We start from the raw sequence: 6,853 nt of genomic DNA, 5'->3' as shown, positions 1-6,853 counted from the left end.
ATCCACATAAACATTATTGATCCAACTTTTGCATTTTGGGCTTCCTTGCATGCTGAAATTAGTTTCAACTGGGTTTGATTCCATTCCAGGAATATACATTTAATACTTGGATAACACAAATATGAGTTTCAAGATAAGTTCTATAGTCATAAAAAAATATTGTTTAGAAACTTGAAATATATTGTTTATAAAATAGCACCTATGTATTTCATTATTACGGGTTTCAAAAACGATCAGTTTTTAAATACCACTTTAATTGGATTAAAATTGCATTAAAAATGTTCGCAATACCAAATTAAGGTTTCAATTTTCATTTAACACCTTTTTAACTGTCTGGTCTAGTAATTAGTAATAGCATATAATTTACATGTACATAGGTGTCCAATGTGATGAAGACCCTCTACTCTTGGAGAATAGACGACTGCAGGAGGAAGTAAGATTACTAAAAGGGGAGGTACGCAAGCACAAATGAGGAGCAGGCAAAATAAAGGACAATGACATACGGACCCGATTTTACACTGGTCTCCCAACATTTGCCGTTTTCTTGTGGCTGTACAAGTAAGTCAAAATTAGGCGTTATGAAAGAGAATGATGAGTCCTTATTGTTGTCTTTCAGGAGCAAGATATATTTACTGTAGAAATGAGGGTCCTTTCAATTTGTTAATATCTCTAGCTCTGTCCTACCATCAAGGTAGATAAAGACCCGACAAAACAGTGGTTTTTCAGACTCAGGAAATAGCACAGCTTAGAATTAATTTTGAGAGAAGTATTGGCCGTGTCAAGAATGTTTTTATATTGGAAGGAGTGCTATCCCTTTCACTTGCCCAACTAGTTTCAAAAATTGTTCAAGTCTGTTGCTGGCTTCCAAATTTGATACCCCTCTTGTAGTAGATAAATGTTAACAGTTTGTACAGTTTATGTACTTGCGCCACACTATTCTTAAAATTATAAATATATGCACTTGGGTCTTTTTTTTCCAACAGCATGACATTTTGAAACACGACCAATACTTCATAGAACAGAAACTAACAGCTGATACACGTTAACTTCTTTCTGTCACTGGTTCCATATAGAAATATGGTAAAGGTTCTAGATATAATGTAACGTAAAAAGAGTGGAAAAAAGCACGACCAGACAAGGGTTCGAACCTGGGACCCTCCAAGCTCTGGGCGGACGCTCTACCAATTGAGCTACAATGTATTTATGATTTGGTCGCTGACGATCGACCCAGTCCAGTTCCACTACAATAAATTAGAATGTATGCTTTTCATCAGGAGAATCAATAATCCACATAGATTTGTGAACTAAGTTCCACTCCTCCAGATGTAGGTCCAATTTCCAGGTCATTGCTCGCTTTACGGATAAAGGATATTTGTGATATATGAATGTTTTTACAGGTTTTGGCATCATATCACTTACAAAGTCAGCATCAAAGTAAACTCTGTCAATGGCAATATTATTTAGTAATGCCCCTGTCCAAACAACAAAATCACACCAAGGTAAGCCCTTAATGGTTATTTCACCCTGCACATGAGCATAATATTTGTGACTTATTTTTAACTGTGGCCCTTGTTCAGAAGATTCAAAACAGCAGCTTTTGCTATTCATCTACATGGTGTGCCCTATTTCCATACTAAGTATCTTTTTTCCATTTAAAGAAAATGGACATTTGATTTCAAACCTTCACCATCCTGTTCTATGACTCAGCCATCACTTGAGGCTCCTAGAAATGAATGTGATGTACACAATGTGAGTCCCGTAGGATAGATCTCAACATTGAAAAAGGCCCGTTTTATCTCTCCATACTGGATTCTGGCACACCCCTCATGGTCCTGTCCGCACTTTACTGCTTCTGGTAAATTTGTATACCTTAAAAATATCAAATATCAATTAACATTAGAACATTTGTACCAACAAAGTGACGCTTGTTATTTAATCTTTCATTTACATTGTTATGACACCTGAGGAGAAAAAAAGGAATGTATGTGTATCATTTTTTTTATTGGAAGGAAAGATTGTATTTCACAAACAATGTAGATTTTGTATGTTTAGTTAGCAACAAATATTTGGTTCCATGCAAACACTGCTTGAAATTAATTGTAATACACTTGTAATGGACTTTTTTTCAGTAAAGACGGACACACTATTTCTAAAGCCTGGTACTGTTTCAGGACAGAACTTAAATACTGCTTCAAGAAATGTGTATTATACATGGAATACCTTAAAGGTAGTAAGAAGATTGAATTTACTTGTCAAGGTTTGAACCTTCCACAATCTGCTTAATTAATGATGCAGAATTGGGCCCAGCAAGTAGAACATCTCCAAATATGGAACTTGTGATCCTTCATCTGTGTAGAGCTATCCACATTGGACATGAACTCTGGCTCTGTGTTTTTTCCTCAAAGATCAAGATCAATTGCTGGAGGCAGGCCTTGAGTAATAAAACAACAAAGCATAATTTTCAATAACATATCCTGAGTAATTGGGGAATGTGTAATAATTATCACTTCGCCTTATCCCTTATCCATATCTTCAATCAACCAAATACCTCTATATCAACATTTTTAATCTGATACTGTACTACATATATGTTACTATTTTAACTAAAAATCAAAATTATGATTATGATTTTTAAATGTGTTGAACCAGAAGTGTTACAGATAAGAATGAAATGGATAAGGCTTATGCCAGGCAGACATTGATTGGTCAGTGATATGGTCTAATCAAAAGCAAGCAGTATCACATATATATACAATGTAACTCATATTACAGAAAAGTATGTACATGTAACTGCTTTTTATATGTATGTATTTTTTATTCAAATATACTTGTAAAAAGTACAACATTGAAATATTTTCAGAAAAAGATAACCAGTGATTGGAAAACAGGTACATTGATATGTCATGTATTACAAGAGTTATTTTCGCAAATCTGACTTACAGTTGTTTTCATTAAGACCATTTGCTTCATCTTTTTCTGAAGTGGATGTATTGATGTTTTCATCTCTTCTTCATGGCATACCTCTGGCACATCGTCAGGAATGTTCCAAAAGTGTGACATTCCTAAGAGCAAAACTAATTCCTCAATGTATATACTATGTTTATATTCATAAATTAGTTTTAAAAAGTAAAAAAAGAAAATTGTACAGTTAATAAAAGTTTACACTAAAATAGAGAAACAAAGTTGCATTTAAAACACTAGTGATGATGCCATTTTTTTATCCTATTTTTTTTTTAACAAATTGACAGTTGTCCATTCAAATCATCCGCAGCCTCCCAAAATACACACACATACCCTACACGCATGCATCTTGCACACAGGGGAGGCCGTCCTTTAATGACCTTAGCTGTTAATAGGACGTTAAACAAAATCAAACAAACAGTAGGCATATTCTAGTTTGTCCTTGTCAGGGGAGAGAGTTGCACATGCATTTGATAGTGGTGCTTTTTCATAGAAGCCTGACATACGCAATGGACTCATAAACCTTTCGGAGGAAAAAAGAACAAATATATAGTATAACCCTGTAACAATACAGTACCGTTACTGTACATGATACTAAATTTAGCAAGACGATGGAAATAAACGTTTTACCCATTTTGAAATAAGTTGAATGAACTGAGCTGATGAACCTGATTTGTTTGTTTGTTTGTTTGTTTGATTTTGTTTAACGTCCTATTAACAGCCAAGGTCATTTAAGGACGGCCTCCCCTGTGTGCAAGATGCATGCGTGTAGTGTATGTGTGTGTATTTTGGGAGGCTTCGATATGTTCGTGTTTATCTTCTTGTGATAGCGCGGAACTGATGCCGACTTTATAGTGCTACCTCACTGAAACATACTGCCGATGAACCTGATCTTTATTTTTAGAAGAAAATATTCTCTATAAATGTACACTGTAACATATATATTTAGCATGTTATTCAGTAACGTTACAGTACCTGTGCTATGGAAACTCCTTGGACATCGCCAGCATCATAGTGTTTAGTAACTCTGTCTAAACCTCTGATATTTTTTACTATCCGAGTCAGTCGGGCGCGAAATCATAAACTAATAAAGGTCCGATCTGTATGTAACCCGGTTAGAATGGGGTAGATTTTCTTTTACATTCGGCGAAACCGCAAGTACGCCAGATGTGCAGATACTGGAGCCTGTGCATCCAGTAACTGTGAAACCTGTTCAGTCTTCTTCTTTTCTGTGGCGATGTTATTCTCGGAAGCCAATAATTTCAATGCGTTAACGCCGAGCTTGTTTAAATTATCACGGTTAGCCATACTACATACACCGTTTCTTATGTAAACAACATGGAATGCGGAAGCGGAAACCGAAATAACCCACTCAGTGGCGTTTGTGCGCATGTCTGCATAAATTAGTGTAGGGTCTATTGATATCGGATGTGACTGGCGGCCGTGTTTGTTTACCTTGTACCAGCTGTATTCCTACACTGGCCGTATCACTGTTAATTGTAGTTTACAGTCTCATATACTGCAATTTGGTTTACTAACGACATAAAGTAAAAAAAAAAAAACACAGAATGTAAATATATAGTTGCAAGTTTTGTTTTTAAATGCAATGAAATGTGTATACATGTGTTTTGATGGCTACATGTATTTAGGATTGAACGTCTGTCAGATGTAGTTACAGCCTTTATGAATGCAATCTGGGTGACAGATAAATAGAATGACGTCCGTGTTCATTATGTTACTTTTTATCAATAAATGGATTCAAACTTCCCGCTTATACAACACGACGTCAGCACTACAATGTTTGAAAGAACAGCCAAGGACAAGGTCGAAAAATATAGTGCGTGCAAATTCAGCAATGAAACAACAAAAATATGACTTAAAAATATAATTCTTTAATTTGTTTGTAAAGAATTCTTGCAAAAGATCTTTTCACAAACAATTAATTATTCAGCAAAAACCAACAATTAGAAAGTTCCAGATACGCGCAAACGCACATATCAGTGACGCGGTCCCGTGACATCGACAAGCTCATTTCGGGCATTCAGAAACTGTGTGGGTTACCCCCTCCTTGAAGTTAAATATGCACCCGGAGAAAGACGAACTTGCAACGATTCGTGTTCTGTGCTAGTATATCCAAGGGCAGAGGATTTTCATTCATAAAAATGGGTGAAGACGGAACACGTACCACTGTTTGTGACGAAACGGGTTGTGGGGATCTCGAAATGGGAATTGTAATCGCTGACAACGATGTGCTGAGTGATTTTTTTTGTGCTGTCGAAACATTGCGATTATAGGATCGTAATGAACCTTCCGATTTGCGGAAGCTCATGAACAGTATGTGCCTAGCATCCTTCATCATTTAGGTATTGTGTCGCCGTAGCCCTGACACAATGTGGTGTGTACCGTTTGACGACAGACGAAGCACGACAGATCTCAGTAAGAAAATTTGAAAAGGTTCGCTTTGACAATGCTTTGTCTGTAAACCAAATCTCGTTAGACGTTGGTGCTGACACTGCACTTTTCCGATACTGATTAAAAAGGTGTGTGGCATTTTGTCCGTTTTCTCCAACATAAGTTTCAGCATTTTTACCGGACAAACTGTTGACGTTCCAGTTGGAATTGCATACATTCTTTTTTCTGAAGCGTGACTCTCAGAATTGGAATTTAACCCCCCTTGCCAATTTTTCTGTTGGGTCTCAAAATTAAGTGTGACATATTCACTACTTTCGTCATTTATAAACTGCAAGGAATTAGTGCGTAACTGGTGATGGAATCCCATACCTCGCGTCACGAAATGCATCGATAAATTGTACCAGACATAGTGACGGAGGATAATTCGACAGGATGGGACGCTTGACAGGTAAGTGGGTTTTTTTCCAAATCATCTCGTTCTATAATTTGTTTGTGTTGAACAGGTTTTGATTGTCCCGTGCGTGTCCTTTCTTTTAATAGCCCGTCTAAGACACCATTAGCTTTTTTGAATTCTCTATCTTTAACAATGTCAACATTTCTTTGAAGATCCGCTAGATGTCTTGTTTATTCCTGCCCTAATATTTATGAGGGTGCTCCTATGGTACAATTCTTCCGCCGACTTTGGCCTCGCCTCAACGTAAAATTTGCTCAGGGTTGCTGCCAATTCTAAGAGGGAAACATTCTCCATACTCATGGCCTGCCTATATATTTCTGTGTTCCAATCTAAAATTAAAAAGTGGGATAGGCCTATTATAGTATATATAAAAAAAAACGTAGACTACACTGCCATTCCTTGTTGTCAAAAGAATATTTCCATTATGTAACATTGAAACGATGTGATTGTTTGTGATTATAAAAAACAACAATTTGTTACAATAGGTCTAACAGCTTTGTGTTCTTTTAAAAGTTGTTTTACCAAGTTTGTGTGGTGTGAATAAATCATCAAAAGACAACTTTAATATTAAACTTCAACTGATGTAGGCCTACCTTCAAATATTCGCAAGGCCCAGCTAGTGTTTCTTTTTGTTGATGGCGCTTGCCGAGATTGATACAGCGTTTCTATCTCATTCTCCGTGCAGACTTTAAATCACTTTACTGGTGGTCCAGTAGTCTCAGTAGTGGTCGCAGGTTTTTGGATTTCTTTCTCCAGGGGCTTGCAGGGGAGAGGGGAGTTTGGTGGGGGCAGCTCTTCAAAAACGGCCCCAGTAAAGTCTGGAATTTCGTTTGGCACTGAACTCGCCGATATAGCCTGGGTGGTCTCCATGTCAATATTCAGTAACAATTCTTCGTCACTGGATGAAATGCTGTTCGTTTGGCACTAAACTCGCCGATATAGCCTGGGTGGTCTCCATGTCCATATTCAGTAACAATTCTTCGTCACTGGATGAAATGCTGTTCGTTTGGCACTGAACTCGCCGAT

This window comes from Mizuhopecten yessoensis, unplaced genomic scaffold, assembly GCF_002113885.1.
Source record: "Mizuhopecten yessoensis strain PY_sf001 unplaced genomic scaffold, ASM211388v2 scaffold10531, whole genome shotgun sequence".
NCBI classification, from domain to species: domain Eukaryota; kingdom Metazoa; phylum Mollusca; class Bivalvia; order Pectinida; family Pectinidae; genus Mizuhopecten; species Mizuhopecten yessoensis.
The sequence above is the reverse complement of the archived record's forward strand: the minus strand, read 5'-3'. Positions refer to the sequence as shown.